This window comes from Vigna unguiculata, chromosome 11 (assembly GCF_037176805.1).
Source record: "Vigna unguiculata cultivar grain cowpea cultivar isolate G323 ecotype 2 chromosome 11, ASM3717680v1, whole genome shotgun sequence".
NCBI lineage: Eukaryota > Viridiplantae > Streptophyta > Magnoliopsida > Fabales > Fabaceae > Vigna > Vigna unguiculata.
Window position 1 is genome coordinate 13,168,697 of NC_140802.1, and position 14,799 is coordinate 13,183,495.

Below are 14,799 nucleotides of genomic sequence, written 5' to 3' on the forward strand. Positions count from 1 at the left end.
ATGGGATCCGGTGCATTAGTGCTGGTATGATCGCACCTGTGAAGTATTGCACGATCAATGTACATATGGGTTTCGCATTGGGCCTAAGTTTGAACACTTGGCGCGGCGCGGGGGCACGGGGACGTGAGGTGGGTTGTTTTGGTCTGAAGAGATTTTGGTAGTAGTCAGTTGGAATGATTTAGGTGATAATTTAGGATTTGATTGCAAAAGAAAACAGTGATGAAAAGAACGTAGGAAAAGAAAATAACGTAAAAAAGAGGTGCAACACGAGGACTTCCCAGGAGGTCACCCATCCTAGTACTACTCTCGCCCAAGCACGCTTAACTGCGGAGTTCTGATGGGATCCGGTGCATTAGTGCTGGTATGATCGCACATGTGAAGTATTGCACGATCAATGTACATATGGGTTTCGCATTGGGCCTAAGTTTAAACACTTGGCGCGGCGCCGGGGCACGGGGACGTGAGGTGGGTGGTTTTGGTCTGAAGAGATTTTGGTAGTAGTATGTTGGAATGATTTAGGTGATAATTTAGGATTTGATTGCAAAAGAAAACAGTGATGAAAAGAACGTAGGAAAAGAAAATAACGTAAAAAAGAGGTGCAACACGAGGACTTCCCAAGAGGTCACCCATCCTAGTACTACTCTCGCCCAAGCACACTTAACTGCGGAGTTCTGATGGGATCCGATGCATCAGTGCTGGTATGATCGCACCTGTGAAGTATTGCACGATCAATGTACATATGGGTTTCGCATTGGGCCTAAGTTTGAACACTTGGCGCGGCGCGGGGGCACGGGGACGTGAGGTGGGTTGTTTTGGTCTGAAGAGATTTTGGTAGTAGTCAGTTGGAACGATTTAGGTGATAATTTAGGATTTGATTGCAAAAAAAAACAGTGATGAAAAGAACGTAGGAAAAGAAAATAACGTAAAAAAGAGGTGCAACACGAGGACTTCCCAGGAGGTCACCCATCCTAGTACTACTCTCGCCCAAGCACGCTTAACTGCGGAAAGAGGTGCAACACGAGGACTTCCCAAGAGGTCACCCATCCTAGTACTACTCTTGCCCAAGCACGCTTAACTGCGGAGTTCTGATGGGATCCGGTGCATTAGTGCTGGAATGATCGCACCTGTGAAGTATTGCACGATCAATGTACATATGGGTTTCGCATTGGGCCTAAGTTTGAACACTTGGCGCGGCGCGGGGGCACGGGGACGTGAGGTGGGTTGTTTTGGTCTGAAGAGATTTTGGTAGTAGTCAGTTGGAATGATTTAGGTGATAATTTAGGATTTGATTGCAAAAGAAAACAGTGATGAAAAGAACGTAGGAAAAGAAAATAACGTAAAAAAGAGGTGCAACACGAGGACTTCCCAGGAGGTCACCCATCCTAGTACTACTCTCGCCCAAGCACGCTTAACTGCGGAGTTCTGATGGGATCCGGTGCATTAGTGCTGGTATGATCGCACCTGTGAAGTATTGCACGATCAATGTACATATGGGTTTCGCATTGGGCCTAAGTTTGAACACTTGGCGCGGCGCGGGGGCACGGGGACGTGAGGTGGGTTGTTTTGGTCTGAAGAGATTTTGGTAGTAGTCAGTTGGAATGATTTAGGTGATAATTTAGGATTTGATTGCAAAAGAAAACAGTGATGAAAAGAACGTAGGAAAAGAAAATAACGTAAAAAAGAGGTGCAACACGAGGACTTCCCAGGAGGTCACCCATCCTAGTACTACTCTCGCCCAAGCACGCTTAACTGCGGAGTTCTGATGGGATCCGGTGCATTAGTGCTGGTATGATCGCACCAGTGAAGTATTGCACGATCAATGTACATATGGGTTTCGCATTGGGCCTAAGTTTGAACACTTGGCGCGGCGCGGGGGCACGGGGACGTGAGGTGGGTTGTTTTGGTCTGAAGAGATTTTGGTAGTAGTCAGTTGGAATGATTTAGGTGATAATTTAGGATTTGATTGCAAAAGAAAACAGTGATGAAAAGAACGTAGGAAAAGAAAATAGGACTTCCCAAGAGGTCACCCATCCTAGTACTACTCTCGCCCAAGCACGCTTAACTGCGGAGTGCTGATGGGATCCGGTGCATTAGTGCTGGTATGATCGCACCTGTGAAGTATTGCACGATCAATGTACATATGGGTTTCGCATTGGGCCTAAGTTTGAACACTTGGCGCGGCGCGGGGGCACGGGGACGTGAGGTGGGTTGTTTTGGTCTGAAGAGATTTTGGTAGTAGTCAGTTGGAATGATTTAGGTGATAATTTAGGATTTGATTGCAAAAGAAAACAGTGATGAAAAGAACGTAGGAAAAGAAAATAACGTAAAAAAGAGGTGCAACACGAGGACTTCCCAGGAGGTCACCCATCCTAGTACTACTCTCGCCCAAGCACGCTTAACTGCGGAGTTCTGATGGGATCCGGTGCATTAGTGCTGGTATGATCGCACCTGTGAAGTATTGCACGATCAATGTACATATGGGTTTCGCATTGGGCCTAAGTTTGAACACTTGGCGCGGCGCGGGGGCACGGGGACGTGAGGTGGGTTGTTTTGGTCTGAAGAGATTTTGGTAGTAGTCAGTTGGAATGATTTAGGTGATAATTTAGGATTTGATTGCAAAAGAAAACAGTGATGAAAAGAACGTAGGAAAAGAAAATAACGTAAAAAAGAGGTGCAACACGAGGACTTCCCAGGAGGTCACCCATCCTAGTACTACTCTCGCCCAAGCACGCTTAACTGCGGAGTTCTGATGGGATCCGGTGCATTAGTGCTGGTATGATCGCACCAGTGAAGTATTGCACGATCAATGTACATATGGGTTTCGCATTGGGCCTAAGTTTGAACACTTGGCGCGGCGCGGGGGCACGGGGACGTGAGGTGGGTTGTTTTGGTCTGAAGAGATTTTGGTAGTAGTCAGTTGGAATGATTTAGGTGATAATTTAGGATTTGATTGCAAAAGAAAACAGTGATGAAAAGAACGTAGGAAAAGAAAATAGGACTTCCCAGGAGGTCACCCATCCTAGTACTACTCTCGCCCAAGCACGCTTAACTGCGGAGTGCTGATGGGATCCGGTGCATTAGTGCTGGTATGATCGCACCTGTGAAGTATTGCACGATCAATGTACATATGGGTTTCGCATTGGGCCTAAGTTTGAACACTTGGCGCGGCGCGGGGGCACGGGGACGTGAGGTGGGTTGTTTTGGTCTGAAGAGATTTTGGTAGTAGTCAGTTGGAATGATTTAGGTGATAATTTAGGATTTGATTGCAAAAGAAAACAGTGATGAAAAGAACGTAGGAAAAGAAAATAACGTAAAAAAGAGGTGCAACACGAGGACTTCCCAGGAGGTCACCCATCCTAGTACTACTCTCGCCCAAGCACGCTTAACTGCGGAGTTCTGATGGGATCCGGTGCATTAGTGCTGGTATGATCGCACCTGTGAAGTATTGCACGATCAATGTACATATGGGTTTCGCATTGGGCCTAAGTTTGAACACTTGGCGCGGCGCGGGGGCACGGGGACGTGAGGTGGGTTGTTTTGGTCTGAAGAGATTTTGGTAGTAGTCAGTTGGAATGATTTAGGTGATAATTTAGGATTTGATTGCAAAAGAAAACAGTGATGAAAAGAACGTAGGAAAAGAAAATAACGTAAAAAAGAGGTGCAACACGAGGACTTCCCAGGAGGTCACCCATCCTAGTACTACTCTCGCCCAAGCACGCTTAACTGCGGAGTTCTGATGGGATCCGGTGCATTAGTGCTGGTATGATCGCACCTGTGAAGTATTGCACGATCAATGTACATATGGGTTTCGCATTGGGCCTAAGTTTGAACACTTGGCACGGCGCGGGGGCACGGGGACGTGAGGTGGGTTGTTTTGGTCTGAAGAGATTTTGGTAGTAGTCAGTTGGAATGATTTAGGTGATAATTTAGGATTTGATTGCAAAAGAAAACAGTGATGAAAAGAACGTAGGAAAAGAAAATAACGTAAAAAAGAGGTGCAACACGAGGACTTCCCAGGAGGTCACCCATCCTAGTACTACTCTCGCCCAAGCACGCTTAACTGCGGAGTTCTGATGGGATCCGGTGCATTAGTGCTGGTATGATCGCACCAGTGAAGTATTGCACGATCAATGTACATATGGGTTTCGCATTGGGCCTAAGTTTGAACACTTGGCGCGGCGCGGGGGCACGGGGACGTGAGGTGGGTTGTTTTGGTCTGAAGAGATTTTGGTAGTAGTCAGTTGGAATGATTTAGGTGATAATTTAGGATTTGATTGCAAAAGAAAACAGTGATGAAAAGAACGTAGGAAAAGAAAATAGGACTTCCCAGGAGGTCACCCATCCTAGTACTACTCTCGCCCAAGCACGCTTAACTGCGGAGTGCTGATGGGATCCGGTGCATTAGTGCTGGTATGATCGCACCTGTGAAGTATTGCACGATCAATGTACATATGGGTTTCGCATTGGGCCTAAGTTTGAACACTTGGCGCGGCGCGGGGGCACGGGGACGTGAGGTGGGTTGTTTTGGTCTGAAGAGATTTTGGTAGTAGTCAGTTGGAATGATTTAGGTGATAATTTAGGATTTGATTGCAAAAGAAAACAGTGATGAAAAGAACGTAGGAAAAGAAAATAACGTAAAAAAGAGGTGCAACACGAGGACTTCCCAGGAGGTCACCCATCCTAGTACTACTCTCGCCCAAGCACGCTTAACTGCGGAGTTCTGATGGGATCCGGTGCATTAGTGCTGGTATGATCGCACCTGTGAAGTATTGCACGATCAATGTACATATGGGTTTCGCATTGGGCCTAAGTTTGAACACTTGGCGCGGCGCGGGGGCACGGGGACGTGAGGTGGGTTGTTTTGGTCTGAAGAGATTTTGGTAGTAGTCAATTGGAATGATTTAGGTGATAATTTAGGATTTGATTGCAAAAGAAAACAGTGATGAAAAGAACGTAGGAAAAGAAAATAACGTAAAAAAGAGGTGCAACACGAGGACTTCCCAGGAGGTCACCCATCCTAGTACTACTCTCGCCCAAGCACGCTTAACTGCGGAGTTCTGATGGGATCCGGTGCATTAGTGCTGGTATGATCGCACCTGTGAAGTATTGCACGATCAATGTACATATGGGTTTCGCATTGGGCCTAAGTTTGAACACTTGGCGCGGCGCGGGGGCACGGGGACGTGAGGTGGGTTGTTTTGGTCTGAAGAGATTTTGGTAGTAGTCAGTTGGAATGATTTAGGTGATAATTTAGGATTTGATTGCAAAAGAAAACAGTGATGAAAAGAACGTAGGAAAAGAAAATAGGACTTCCCAGGAGGTCACCCATCCTAGTACTACTCTCGCCCAAGCACGCTTAACTGCGGAGTGCTGATGGGATCCGGTGCATTAGTGCTGGTATGATCGCACCTGTGAAGTATTGCACGATCAATGTACATATGGGTTTCGCATTGGGCCTAAGTTTGAACACTTGGCGCGGCGCGGGGGCACGGGGACGTGAGGTGGGTTGTTTTGGTCTGAAGAGATTTTGGTAGTAGTCAGTTGGAATGATTTAGGTGATAATTTAGGATTTGATTGCAAAAGAAAACAGTGATGAAAAGAACGTAGGAAAAGAAAATAGGACTTCCCAGGAGGTCACCCATCCTAGTACTACTCTCGCCCAAGCACGCTTAACTGCGGAGTGCTGATGGGATCCGGTGCATTAGTGCTGGTATGATCGCACCTGTGAAGTATTGCACGATCAATGTACATATGGGTTTCGCATTGGGCCTAAGTTTGAACACTTGGCGCGGCGCGGGGGCACGGGGACGTGAGGTGGGTTGTTTTGGTCTGAAGAGATTTTGGTAGTAGTCAGTTGGAATGATTTAGGTGATAATTTTGGATTTGATTGCAAAAGAAAACAGTGATGAAAAGAACGTAGGAAAAGAAAATAACGTAAAAAAGAGGTGCAACACGAGGACTTCCCAGGAGGTCACCCATCCTAGTACTACTCTCGCCCAAGCACACTTAACTGCGGAGTTCTGATGGGATCCGATGCATCAGTGCTGGTATGATCGCACCTGTGAAGTATTGCACGATCAATGTACATATGGGTTTCGCATTGGGCCTAAGTTTGAACACTTGGCGCGGCGCGGGGGCACGGGGACGTGAGGTGGGTTGTTTTGGTCTGAAGAGATTTTGGTAGTAGTCAGTTGGAACGATTTAGGTGATAATTTAGGATTTGATTGCAAAAAAAAACAGTGATGAAAAGAACGTAGGAAAAGAAAATAACGTAAAAAAGAGGTGCAACACGAGGACTTCCCAGGAGGTCACCCATCCTAGTACTACTCTCGCCCAAGCACGCTTAACTGCGGAAAGAGGTGCAACACGAGGACTTCCCAAGAGGTCACCCATCCTAGTACTACTCTCGCCCAAGCACGCTTAACTGCGGAGTTCTGATGGGATCCGGTGCATTAGTGCTGGTATGATCGCACCTGTGAAGTATTGCACGATCAATGTACATATGGGTTTCGCATTGGGCCTAAGTTTGAACACTTGGCGCGGCGCGGGGGCACGGGGACGTGAGGTGGGTTGTTTTGGTCTGAAGAGATTTTGGTAGTAGTCAGTTGGAATGATTTAGGTGATAATTTAGGATTTGATTGCAAAAGAAAACAGTGATGAAAAGAACGTAGGAAAAGAAAATAACGTAAAAAAGAGGTGCAACACGAGGACTTCCCAGGAGGTCACCCATCCTAGTACTACTCTCGCCCAAGCACGCTTAACTGCGGAGTTCTGATGGGATCCGGTGCATTAGTGCTGGTATGATCGCACCTGTGAAGTATTGCACGATCAATGTACATATGGGTTTCGCATTGGGCCTAAGTTTGAACACTTGGCGCGGCGCGGGGGCACGGGGACGTGAGGTGGGTTGTTTTGGTCTGAAGAGATTTTGGTAGTAGTCAGTTGGAATGATTTAGGTGATAATTTAGGATTTGATTGCAAAAGAAAACAGTGATGAAAAGAACGTAGGAAAAGAAAATAACGTAAAAAAGAGGTGCAACACGAGGACTTCCCAGGAGGTCACCCATCCTAGTACTACTCTCGCCCAAGCACGCTTAACTGCGGAGTTCTGATGGGATCCGGTGCATTAGTGCTGGTATGATCGCACCTGTGAAGTATTGCACGATCAATGTACATATGGGTTTCGCATTGGGCCTAAGTTTGAACACTTGGCGCGGCGCGGGGGCACGGGGACGTGAGGTGGGTTGTTTTGGTCTGAAGAGATTTTGGTAGTAGTCAGTTGGAATGATTTAGGTGATAATTTAGGATTTGATTGCAAAAGAAAACAGTGATGAAAAGAACGTAGGAAAAGAAAATAGGACTTCCCAGGAGGTCACCCATCCTAGTACTACTCTCGCCCAAGCACGCTTAACTGCGGAGTGCTGATGGGATCCGGTGCATTAGTGCTGGTATGATCGCACCTGTGAAGTATTGCACGATCAATGTACATATGGGTTTCGCATTGGGCCTAAGTTTGAACACTTGGCGCGGCGCGGGGGCACGGGGACGTGAGGTGGGTTGTTTTGGTCTGAAGAGATTTTGGTAGTAGTCAGTTGGAATGATTTAGGTGATAATTTAGGATTTGATTGCAAAAGAAAACAGTGATGAAAAGAACGTAGGAAAAGAAAATAACGTAAAAAAGAGGTGCAACACGAGGACTTCCCAGGAGGTCACCCATCCTAGTACTACTCTCGCCCAAGCACGCTTAACTGCGGAGTTCTGATGGGATCCGGTGCATTAGTGCTGGTATGATCGCACCTGTGAAGTATTGCACGATCAATGTACATATGGGTTTCGCATTGGGCCTAAGTTTGAACACTTGGCGCGGCGCGGGGGCACGAGGACGTGAGGTGGGTTGTTTTGGTCTGAAGAGATTTTGGTAGTAGTCAGTTGGAATGATTTAGGTGATAATTTAGGATTTGATTGCAAAATAAAACAGAGATGAAAAGAACGTAGGAAAAGAAAATAACGTAAAAAAGAGGTGCAACACGAGGACTTCCCAGGAGGTCACCCATCCTAGTACTACTCTCGCCCAAGCACGCTTAACTGCGGAGTTCTGATGGGATCCGGTGCATTAGTGCTGGTATGATCGCACATGTGAAGTATTGCACGATCAATGTACATATGGGTTTCGCATTGGGCCTAAGTTTAAACACTTGGCGCGGCGCGGGGGCACGGGGACGTGAGGTGGGTGGTTTTGGTCTGAAGAGATTTTGGTAGTAGTCAGTTGGAATGATTTAGGTGATAATTTAGGATTTGATTGCAAAAGAAAACAGTGATGAAAAGAACGTAGGAAAAGAAAATAACGTAAAAAAGAGGTGCAACACGAGGACTTCCCAAGAGGTCACCCATCCTAGTACTACTCTCGCCCAAGCACACTTAACTGCGGAGTTCTGATGGGATCCGATGCATCAGTGCTGGTATGATCGCACCTGTGAAGTATTGCACGATCAATGTACATATGGGTTTCGCATTGGGCCTAAGTTTGAACACTTGGCGCGGCGCGGGGGCACGGGGACGTGAGGTGGGTTGTTTTGGTCTGAAGAGATTTTGGTAGTAGTCAGTTGGAACGATTTAGGTGATAATTTAGGATTTGATTGCAAAAAAAAACAGTGATGAAAAGAACGTAGGAAAAGAAAATAACGTAAAAAAGAGGTGCAACACGAGGACTTCCCAGGAGGTCACCCATCCTAGTACTACTCTCGCCCAAGCACGCTTAACTGCGGAAAGAGGTGCAACACGAGGACTTCCCAAGAGGTCACCCATCCTAGTACTACTCTCGCCCAAGCACGCTTAACTGCGGAGTTCTGATGGGATCCGGTGCATTAGTGCTGGTATGATCGCACCTGTGAAGTATTGCACGATCAATGTACATATGGGTTTCGCATTGGGCCTAAGTTTGAACACTTGGCGCGGCGCGGGGGCACGGGGACGTGAGGTGGGTTGTTTTGGTCTGAAGAGATTTTGGTAGTAGTCAGTTGGAATGATTTAGGTGATAATTTAGGATTTGATTGCAAAAGAAAACAGTGATGAAAAGAACGTAGGAAAAGAAAATAACGTAAAAAAGAGGTGCAACACGAGGACTTCCCAGGAGGTCACCCATCCTAGTACTACTCTCGCCCAAGCACGCTTAACTGCGGAGTTCTGATGGGATCCGGTGCATTAGTGCTGGTATGATCGCACCTGTGAAGTATTGCACGATCAATGTACATATGGGTTTCGCATTGGGCCTAAGTTTGAACACTTGGCGCGGCGCGGGGGCACGGGGACGTGAGGTGGGTTGTTTTGGTCTGAAGAGATTTTGGTAGTAGTCAGTTGGAATGATTTAGGTGATAATTTAGGATTTGATTGCAAAAGAAAACAGTGATGAAAAGAACGTAGGAAAAGAAAATAGGACTTCCCAGGAGGTCACCCATCCTAGTACTACTCTCGCCCAAGCACGCTTAACTGCGGAGTGCTGATGGGATCCGGTGCATTAGTGCTGGTATGATCGCACCTGTGAAGTATTGCACGATCAATGTACATATGGGTTTCGCATTGGGCCTAAGTTTGAACACTTGGCGCGGCGCGGGGGCACGGGGACGTGAGGTGGGTTGTTTTGGTCTGAAGAGATTTTGGTAGTAGTCAGTTGGAATGATTTAGGTGATAATTTAGGATTTGATTGCAAAAGAAAACAGTGATGAAAAGAACGTAGGAAAAGAAAATAACGTAAAAAAGAGGTGCAACACGAGGACTTCCCAGGAGGTCACCCATCCTAGTACTACTCTCGCCCAAGCACGCTTAACTGCGGAGTTCTGATGGGATCCGGTGCATTAGTGCTGGTATGATCGCACCTGTGAAGTATTGCACGATCAATGTACATATGGGTTTCGCATTGGGCCTAAGTTTGAACACTTGGCGCGGCGCGGGGGCACGAGGACGTGAGGTGGGTTGTTTTGGTCTGAAGAGATTTTGGTAGTAGTCAGTTGGAATGATTTAGGTGATAATTTAGGATTTGATTGCAAAAGAAAACAGAGATGAAAAGAACGTAGGAAAAGAAAATAACGTAAAAAAGAGGTGCAACACGAGGACTTCCCAGGAGGTCACCCATCCTAGTACTACTCTCGCCCAAGCACGCTTAACTGCGGAGTTCTGATGGGATCCGGTGCATTAGTGCTGGTATGATCGCACATGTGAAGTATTGCACGATCAATGTACATATGGGTTTCGCATTGGGCCTAAGTTTAAACACTTGGCGCGGCGCGGGGGCACGGGGACGTGAGGTGGGTGGTTTTGGTCTGAAGAGATTTTGGTAGTAGTCAGTTGGAATGATTTAGGTGATAATTTAGGATTTGATTGCAAAAGAAAACAGTGATGAAAAGAACGTAGGAAAAGAAAATAACGTAAAAAAGAGGTGCAACACGAGGACTTCCCAAGAGGTCACCCATCCTAGTACTACTCTCGCCCAAGCACACTTAACTGCGGAGTTCTGATGGGATCCGATGCATCAGTGCTGGTATGATCGCACCTGTGAAGTATTGCACGATCAATGTACATATGGGTTTCGCATTGGGCCTAAGTTTGAACACTTGGCGTGGCGCGGGGGCACGGGGACGTGAGGTGGGTTGTTTTGGTCTGAAGAGATTTTGGTAGTAGTCAGTTGGAACGATTTAGGTGATAATTTAGGATTTGATTGCAAAAAAAAACAGTGATGAAAAGAACGTAGGAAAAGAAAATAACGTAAAAAAGAGGTGCAACACGAGGACTTCCCAGGAGGTCACCCATCCTAGTACTACTCTCCCCCAAGCACGCTTAACTGCGGAAAGAGGTGCAACACGAGGACTTCCCAAGAGGTCACCCATCCTAGTACTACTCTCGCCCAAGCACGCTTAACTGCGGAGTTCTGATGGGATCCGGTGCATTAGTGCTGGTATGATCGCACCTGTGAAGTATTGCACGATCAATGTACATATGGGTTTCGCATTGGGCCTAAGTTTGAACACTTGGCGCGGCGCGGGGGCACGGGGACGTGAGGTGGGTTGTTTTGGTCTGAAGAGATTTTGGTAGTAGTCAGTTGGAATGATTTAGGTGATAATTTAGGATTTGATTGCAAAAGAAAACAGTGATGAAAAGAACGTAGGAAAAGAAAATAACGTAAAAAAGAGGTGCAACACGAGGACTTCCCAGGAGGTCACCCATCCTAGTACTACTCTCGCCCAAGCACGCTTAACTGCGGAGTTCTGATGGGATCCGGTGCATTAGTGCTGGTATGATCGCACCTGTGAAGTATTGCACGATCAATGTACATATGGGTTTCGCATTGGGCCTAAGTTTGAACACTTGGCGCGGCGCGGGGGCACGGGGACGTGAGGTGGGTTGTTTTGGTCTGAAGAGATTTTGGTAGTAGTCAGTTGGAATGATTTAGGTGATAATTTAGGATTTGATTGCAAAAGAAAACAGTGATGAAAAGAACGTAGGAAAAGAAAATAACGTAAAAAAGAGGTGCAACACGAGGACTTCCCAGGAGGTCACCCATCCTAGTACTACTCTCGCCCAAGCACGCTTAACTGCGGAGTTCTGATGGGATCCGGTGCATTAGTGCTGGTATGATCGCACCTGTGAAGTATTGCACGATCAATGTACATATGGGTTTCGCATTGGGCCTAAGTTTGAACACTTGGCGCGGCGCGGGGGCACGGGGACGTGAGGTGGGTTGTTTTGGTCTGAAGAGATTTTGGTAGTAGTCAGTTGGAATGATTTAGGTGATAATTTAGGATTTGATTGCAAAAGAAAACAGTGATGAAAAGAACGTAGGAAAAGAAAATAACGTAAAAAAGAGGTGCAACACGAGGACTTCCCAGGAGGTCACCCATCCTAGTACTACTCTCGCCCAAGCACGCTTAACTGCGGAGTTCTGATGGGATCCGGTGCATTAGTGCTGTTATGATCGCACCTGTGAAGTATTGCACGATCAATGTACATATGGGTTTCGCATTGGGCCTAAGTTTGAACACTTGGCGCGGCGCGGGGGCACGGGGACGTGAGGTGGGTTGTTTTGGTCTGAAGAGATTTTGGTAGTAGTCAGTTGGAATGATTTAGGTGATAATTTAGGATTTGATTGCAAAAGAAAACAGTGATGAAAAGAACGTAGGAAAAGAAAATAGGACTTCCCAGGAGGTCACCCATCCTAGTACTACTCTCGCCCAAGCACGCTTAACTGCGGAGTGCTGATGGGATCCGGTGCATTAGTGCTGGTATGATCGCACCTGTGAAGTATTGCACGATCAATGTACATATGGGTTTCGCATTGGGCCTAAGTTTGAACACTTGGCGCGGCGCGGGGGCACGGGGACGTGAGGTGGGTTGTTTTGGTCTGAAGAGATTTTGGTAGTAGTCAGTTGGAATGATTTAGGTGATAATTTAGGATTTGATTGCAAAAGAAAACAGTGATGAAAAGAACGTAGGAAAAGAAAATAACGTAAAAAAGAGGTGCAACACGAGGACTTCCCAGGAGGTCAGGTGCATTAGTGCTGGTATGATCGCACCTGTGAAGTATTGCACGATCAATGTACATATGGGTTTCGCATTGGGCCTAAGTTTGAACACTTGGCGCGGCGCGGGGGCGTGAGGTGGGTTGTTTTGGTCTGAAGAGATTTTGGTAGTAGTCAGTTGGAATGATTTAGGTGATAATTTAGGATTTGATTGCAAAAGAAAACAGTGATGAAAAGAACGTAGGAAAAGAAAATAACGTAAAAAAGAGGTGCAACACGAGGACTTCCCAGGAGGTCACCCATCCTAGTACTACTCTCGCCCAAGCACGCTTAACTGCGGAGTTCTGATGGGATCCGGTGCATTAGTGCTGGTATGATCGCACCTGTGAAGTATTGCACGATCAATGTACATATGGGTTTCGCATTGGGCCTAAGTTTGAACACTTGGCGCGGCGCGGGGGCACGGGGACGTGAGGTGGGTTGTTTTGGTCTGAAGAGATTTTGGTAGTAGTCAGTTGGAATGATTTAGGTGATAATTTAGGATTTGATTGCAAAAGAAAACAGTGATGAAAAGAACGTAGGAAAAGAAAATAACGTAAAAAAGAGGTGCAACACGAGGACTTCCCAGGAGGTCACCCATCCTAGTACTACTCTCGCCCAAGCACGCTTAACTGCGGAGTTCTGATGGGATCCGGTGCATTAGTGCTGGTATGATCGCACCTGTGAAGTATTGCACGATCAATGTACATATGGGTTTCGCATTGGGCCTAAGTTTGAACACTTGGCGCGGCGCGGGGGCACGGGGACGTGAGGTGGGTTGTTTTGGTCTGAAGAGATTTTGGTAGTAGTCAGTTGGAATGATTTAGGTGATAATTTAGGATTTGATTGCAAAAGAAAACAGTGATGAAAAGAACGTAGGAAAAGAAAATAACGTAAAAAAGAGGTGCAACACGAGGACTTCCCAGGAGGTCACCCATCCTAGTACTACTCTCGCCCAAGCACGCTTAACTGCGGAGTTCTGATGGGATCCGGTGCATTAGTGCTGGTATGATCGCACATGTGAAGTATTGCACGATCAATGTACATATGGGTTTCGCATTGGGCCTAAGTTTAAACACTTGGCGCGGCGCGGGGGCACGGGGACGTGAGGTGGGTGGTTTTGGTCTGAAGAGATTTTGGTAGTAGTCAGTTGGAATGATTTAGGTGATAATTTAGGATTTGATTGCAAAAGAAAACAGTGATGAAAAGAACGTAGGAAAAGAAAATAACGTAAAAAAGAGGTGCAACACGAGGACTTCCCAAGAGGTCACCCATCCTAGTACTACTCTCGCCCAAGCACACTTAACTGCGGAGTTCTGATGGGATCCGATGCATCAGTGCTGGTATGATCGCACCTGTGAAGTATTGCACGATCAATGTACATATGGGTTTCGCATTGGGCCTAAGTTTGAACACTTGGCGCGGCGCGGGGGCACGGGGACGTGAGGTGGGTTGTTTTGGTCTGAAGAGATTTTGGTAGTAGTCAGTTGGAACGATTTAGGTGATAATTTAGGATTTGATTGCAAAAAAAAACAGTGATGAAAAGAACGTAGGAAAAGAAAATAACGTAAAAAAGAGGTGCAACACGAGGACTTCCCAGGAGGTCACCCATCCTAGTACTACTCTCGCCCAAGCACGCTTAACTGCGGAAAGAGGTGCAACACGAGGACTTCCCAAGAGGTCACCCATCCTAGTACTAGTCTCGCCCAAGCACGCTTAACTGCGGAGTTCTGATGGGATCCGGTGCATTAGTGCTGGTATGATCGCACCTGTGAAGTATTGCACGATCAATGTACATATGGGTTTCGCATTGGGCCTAAGTTTGAACACTTGGCGCGGCGCGGGGGCACGGGGACGTGAGGTGGGTTGTTTTGGTCTGAAGAGATTTTGGTAGTAGTCAGTTGGAATGATTTAGGTGATAATTTAGGATTTGATTGCAAAAGAAAACAGTGATGAAAAGAACGTAGGAAAAGAAAATAACGTAAAAAAGAGGTGCAACACGAGGACTTCCCAGGAGGTCACCCATCCTAGTACTACTGTCGCCCAAGCACGCTTAACTGCGGAGTTCTGATGGGATCCGGTGCATTAGTGCTGGTATGATCGCACCTGTGAAGTATTGCACGATCAATGTACATATGGGTTTCGCATTGGGCCTAAGTTTGAACACTTGGCGCGGCGCGGGGGCACGGGGACGTGAGGTGGGTTGTTTTGGTCTGAAGAGATTTTGGTAGTAGTCAGTTGGAATGATTTA

At 46.7% G+C, this 14,799-nt stretch overlaps 34 non-coding genes and 9 pseudogenes across 34 annotated transcripts; all 43 read right to left on the minus strand.

Moving 5' to 3' along the window:
* LOC146881046 (5S ribosomal RNA) overlaps positions 1-38 on the minus strand; it is a 119-nt pseudogene extending 81 nt beyond the window's left edge.
* A 218-nt stretch (positions 39-256) lies between these two features.
* On the minus strand, positions 257-375 carry LOC146881047 (5S ribosomal RNA). Its single transcript, XR_014987081.1, has one exon. It is a non-coding gene; the product is annotated as a 5S ribosomal RNA (ribosomal RNA).
* A 218-nt stretch (positions 376-593) lies between these two features.
* On the minus strand, positions 594-712 carry LOC146881048 (5S ribosomal RNA). The gene has a single exon (XR_014987185.1). It is a non-coding gene; the product is annotated as a 5S ribosomal RNA (ribosomal RNA).
* A 295-nt stretch (positions 713-1,007) lies between these two features.
* On the minus strand, positions 1,008-1,126 carry LOC146881049 (5S ribosomal RNA). Its single transcript, XR_014987234.1, has one exon. It is a non-coding gene; the product is annotated as a 5S ribosomal RNA (ribosomal RNA).
* A 218-nt stretch (positions 1,127-1,344) lies between these two features.
* Positions 1,345-1,463, minus strand: LOC146881050 (5S ribosomal RNA). The gene has a single exon (XR_014986859.1). It is a non-coding gene; the product is annotated as a 5S ribosomal RNA (ribosomal RNA).
* A 218-nt stretch (positions 1,464-1,681) lies between these two features.
* LOC146881051 (5S ribosomal RNA) lies at positions 1,682-1,800 on the minus strand. The gene has a single exon (XR_014987060.1). It is a non-coding gene; the product is annotated as a 5S ribosomal RNA (ribosomal RNA).
* A 194-nt stretch (positions 1,801-1,994) lies between these two features.
* LOC146881052 (5S ribosomal RNA) lies at positions 1,995-2,113 on the minus strand (annotated as a pseudogene).
* A 218-nt stretch (positions 2,114-2,331) lies between these two features.
* Positions 2,332-2,450, minus strand: LOC146881053 (5S ribosomal RNA). The gene has a single exon (XR_014986860.1). It is a non-coding gene; the product is annotated as a 5S ribosomal RNA (ribosomal RNA).
* Positions 2,451-2,668: 218 nt separating this feature from the next.
* On the minus strand, positions 2,669-2,787 carry LOC146881054 (5S ribosomal RNA). Its single transcript, XR_014987061.1, has one exon. It is a non-coding gene; the product is annotated as a 5S ribosomal RNA (ribosomal RNA).
* A 194-nt stretch (positions 2,788-2,981) lies between these two features.
* On the minus strand, positions 2,982-3,100 carry LOC146881055 (5S ribosomal RNA; annotated as a pseudogene).
* Positions 3,101-3,318: 218 nt separating this feature from the next.
* On the minus strand, positions 3,319-3,437 carry LOC146881056 (5S ribosomal RNA). The gene has a single exon (XR_014986861.1). It is a non-coding gene; the product is annotated as a 5S ribosomal RNA (ribosomal RNA).
* A 218-nt stretch (positions 3,438-3,655) lies between these two features.
* Positions 3,656-3,774, minus strand: LOC146881057 (5S ribosomal RNA). Its single transcript, XR_014986862.1, has one exon. It is a non-coding gene; the product is annotated as a 5S ribosomal RNA (ribosomal RNA).
* A 218-nt stretch (positions 3,775-3,992) lies between these two features.
* LOC146881058 (5S ribosomal RNA) lies at positions 3,993-4,111 on the minus strand. The gene has a single exon (XR_014987063.1). It is a non-coding gene; the product is annotated as a 5S ribosomal RNA (ribosomal RNA).
* Positions 4,112-4,305: 194 nt separating this feature from the next.
* Positions 4,306-4,424, minus strand: LOC146881059 (5S ribosomal RNA; annotated as a pseudogene).
* A 218-nt stretch (positions 4,425-4,642) lies between these two features.
* On the minus strand, positions 4,643-4,761 carry LOC146881060 (5S ribosomal RNA). The gene has a single exon (XR_014986863.1). It is a non-coding gene; the product is annotated as a 5S ribosomal RNA (ribosomal RNA).
* Positions 4,762-4,979: 218 nt separating this feature from the next.
* LOC146881061 (5S ribosomal RNA) lies at positions 4,980-5,098 on the minus strand. The gene has a single exon (XR_014986864.1). It is a non-coding gene; the product is annotated as a 5S ribosomal RNA (ribosomal RNA).
* Positions 5,099-5,292: 194 nt separating this feature from the next.
* Positions 5,293-5,411, minus strand: LOC146881062 (5S ribosomal RNA; annotated as a pseudogene).
* Positions 5,412-5,605: 194 nt separating this feature from the next.
* LOC146881063 (5S ribosomal RNA) lies at positions 5,606-5,724 on the minus strand (annotated as a pseudogene).
* A 218-nt stretch (positions 5,725-5,942) lies between these two features.
* Positions 5,943-6,061, minus strand: LOC146881064 (5S ribosomal RNA). Its single transcript, XR_014987178.1, has one exon. It is a non-coding gene; the product is annotated as a 5S ribosomal RNA (ribosomal RNA).
* Positions 6,062-6,356: 295 nt separating this feature from the next.
* On the minus strand, positions 6,357-6,475 carry LOC146881065 (5S ribosomal RNA). Its single transcript, XR_014987001.1, has one exon. It is a non-coding gene; the product is annotated as a 5S ribosomal RNA (ribosomal RNA).
* Positions 6,476-6,693: 218 nt separating this feature from the next.
* Positions 6,694-6,812, minus strand: LOC146881066 (5S ribosomal RNA). The gene has a single exon (XR_014986866.1). It is a non-coding gene; the product is annotated as a 5S ribosomal RNA (ribosomal RNA).
* Positions 6,813-7,030: 218 nt separating this feature from the next.
* LOC146881067 (5S ribosomal RNA) lies at positions 7,031-7,149 on the minus strand. Its single transcript, XR_014986867.1, has one exon. It is a non-coding gene; the product is annotated as a 5S ribosomal RNA (ribosomal RNA).
* A 194-nt stretch (positions 7,150-7,343) lies between these two features.
* Positions 7,344-7,462, minus strand: LOC146881068 (5S ribosomal RNA; annotated as a pseudogene).
* Positions 7,463-7,680: 218 nt separating this feature from the next.
* On the minus strand, positions 7,681-7,799 carry LOC146881069 (5S ribosomal RNA). The gene has a single exon (XR_014986868.1). It is a non-coding gene; the product is annotated as a 5S ribosomal RNA (ribosomal RNA).
* A 218-nt stretch (positions 7,800-8,017) lies between these two features.
* Positions 8,018-8,136, minus strand: LOC146881070 (5S ribosomal RNA). Its single transcript, XR_014987082.1, has one exon. It is a non-coding gene; the product is annotated as a 5S ribosomal RNA (ribosomal RNA).
* A 218-nt stretch (positions 8,137-8,354) lies between these two features.
* LOC146881071 (5S ribosomal RNA) lies at positions 8,355-8,473 on the minus strand. Its single transcript, XR_014987186.1, has one exon. It is a non-coding gene; the product is annotated as a 5S ribosomal RNA (ribosomal RNA).
* A 295-nt stretch (positions 8,474-8,768) lies between these two features.
* LOC146881072 (5S ribosomal RNA) lies at positions 8,769-8,887 on the minus strand. Its single transcript, XR_014987002.1, has one exon. It is a non-coding gene; the product is annotated as a 5S ribosomal RNA (ribosomal RNA).
* Positions 8,888-9,105: 218 nt separating this feature from the next.
* Positions 9,106-9,224, minus strand: LOC146881073 (5S ribosomal RNA). Its single transcript, XR_014986869.1, has one exon. It is a non-coding gene; the product is annotated as a 5S ribosomal RNA (ribosomal RNA).
* Positions 9,225-9,418: 194 nt separating this feature from the next.
* On the minus strand, positions 9,419-9,537 carry LOC146881074 (5S ribosomal RNA; annotated as a pseudogene).
* Positions 9,538-9,755: 218 nt separating this feature from the next.
* LOC146881075 (5S ribosomal RNA) lies at positions 9,756-9,874 on the minus strand. The gene has a single exon (XR_014986870.1). It is a non-coding gene; the product is annotated as a 5S ribosomal RNA (ribosomal RNA).
* A 218-nt stretch (positions 9,875-10,092) lies between these two features.
* Positions 10,093-10,211, minus strand: LOC146881076 (5S ribosomal RNA). Its single transcript, XR_014987083.1, has one exon. It is a non-coding gene; the product is annotated as a 5S ribosomal RNA (ribosomal RNA).
* A 218-nt stretch (positions 10,212-10,429) lies between these two features.
* LOC146881077 (5S ribosomal RNA) lies at positions 10,430-10,548 on the minus strand. The gene has a single exon (XR_014987187.1). It is a non-coding gene; the product is annotated as a 5S ribosomal RNA (ribosomal RNA).
* Positions 10,549-10,843: 295 nt separating this feature from the next.
* On the minus strand, positions 10,844-10,962 carry LOC146881078 (5S ribosomal RNA). The gene has a single exon (XR_014987003.1). It is a non-coding gene; the product is annotated as a 5S ribosomal RNA (ribosomal RNA).
* Positions 10,963-11,180: 218 nt separating this feature from the next.
* LOC146881079 (5S ribosomal RNA) lies at positions 11,181-11,299 on the minus strand. Its single transcript, XR_014986871.1, has one exon. It is a non-coding gene; the product is annotated as a 5S ribosomal RNA (ribosomal RNA).
* A 218-nt stretch (positions 11,300-11,517) lies between these two features.
* Positions 11,518-11,636, minus strand: LOC146881080 (5S ribosomal RNA). Its single transcript, XR_014986872.1, has one exon. It is a non-coding gene; the product is annotated as a 5S ribosomal RNA (ribosomal RNA).
* A 218-nt stretch (positions 11,637-11,854) lies between these two features.
* Positions 11,855-11,973, minus strand: LOC146881081 (5S ribosomal RNA). The gene has a single exon (XR_014987179.1). It is a non-coding gene; the product is annotated as a 5S ribosomal RNA (ribosomal RNA).
* A 194-nt stretch (positions 11,974-12,167) lies between these two features.
* LOC146881082 (5S ribosomal RNA) lies at positions 12,168-12,286 on the minus strand (annotated as a pseudogene).
* A 489-nt stretch (positions 12,287-12,775) lies between these two features.
* On the minus strand, positions 12,776-12,894 carry LOC146881083 (5S ribosomal RNA). Its single transcript, XR_014986873.1, has one exon. It is a non-coding gene; the product is annotated as a 5S ribosomal RNA (ribosomal RNA).
* A 218-nt stretch (positions 12,895-13,112) lies between these two features.
* LOC146881084 (5S ribosomal RNA) lies at positions 13,113-13,231 on the minus strand. The gene has a single exon (XR_014986874.1). It is a non-coding gene; the product is annotated as a 5S ribosomal RNA (ribosomal RNA).
* Positions 13,232-13,449: 218 nt separating this feature from the next.
* LOC146881085 (5S ribosomal RNA) lies at positions 13,450-13,568 on the minus strand. Its single transcript, XR_014987085.1, has one exon. It is a non-coding gene; the product is annotated as a 5S ribosomal RNA (ribosomal RNA).
* A 218-nt stretch (positions 13,569-13,786) lies between these two features.
* LOC146881086 (5S ribosomal RNA) lies at positions 13,787-13,905 on the minus strand. Its single transcript, XR_014987188.1, has one exon. It is a non-coding gene; the product is annotated as a 5S ribosomal RNA (ribosomal RNA).
* A 295-nt stretch (positions 13,906-14,200) lies between these two features.
* LOC146881087 (5S ribosomal RNA) lies at positions 14,201-14,319 on the minus strand. The gene has a single exon (XR_014987057.1). It is a non-coding gene; the product is annotated as a 5S ribosomal RNA (ribosomal RNA).
* Positions 14,320-14,537: 218 nt separating this feature from the next.
* On the minus strand, positions 14,538-14,656 carry LOC146881088 (5S ribosomal RNA). The gene has a single exon (XR_014987226.1). It is a non-coding gene; the product is annotated as a 5S ribosomal RNA (ribosomal RNA).
* Between the last annotated feature and the right edge of the window lie 143 nt (positions 14,657-14,799).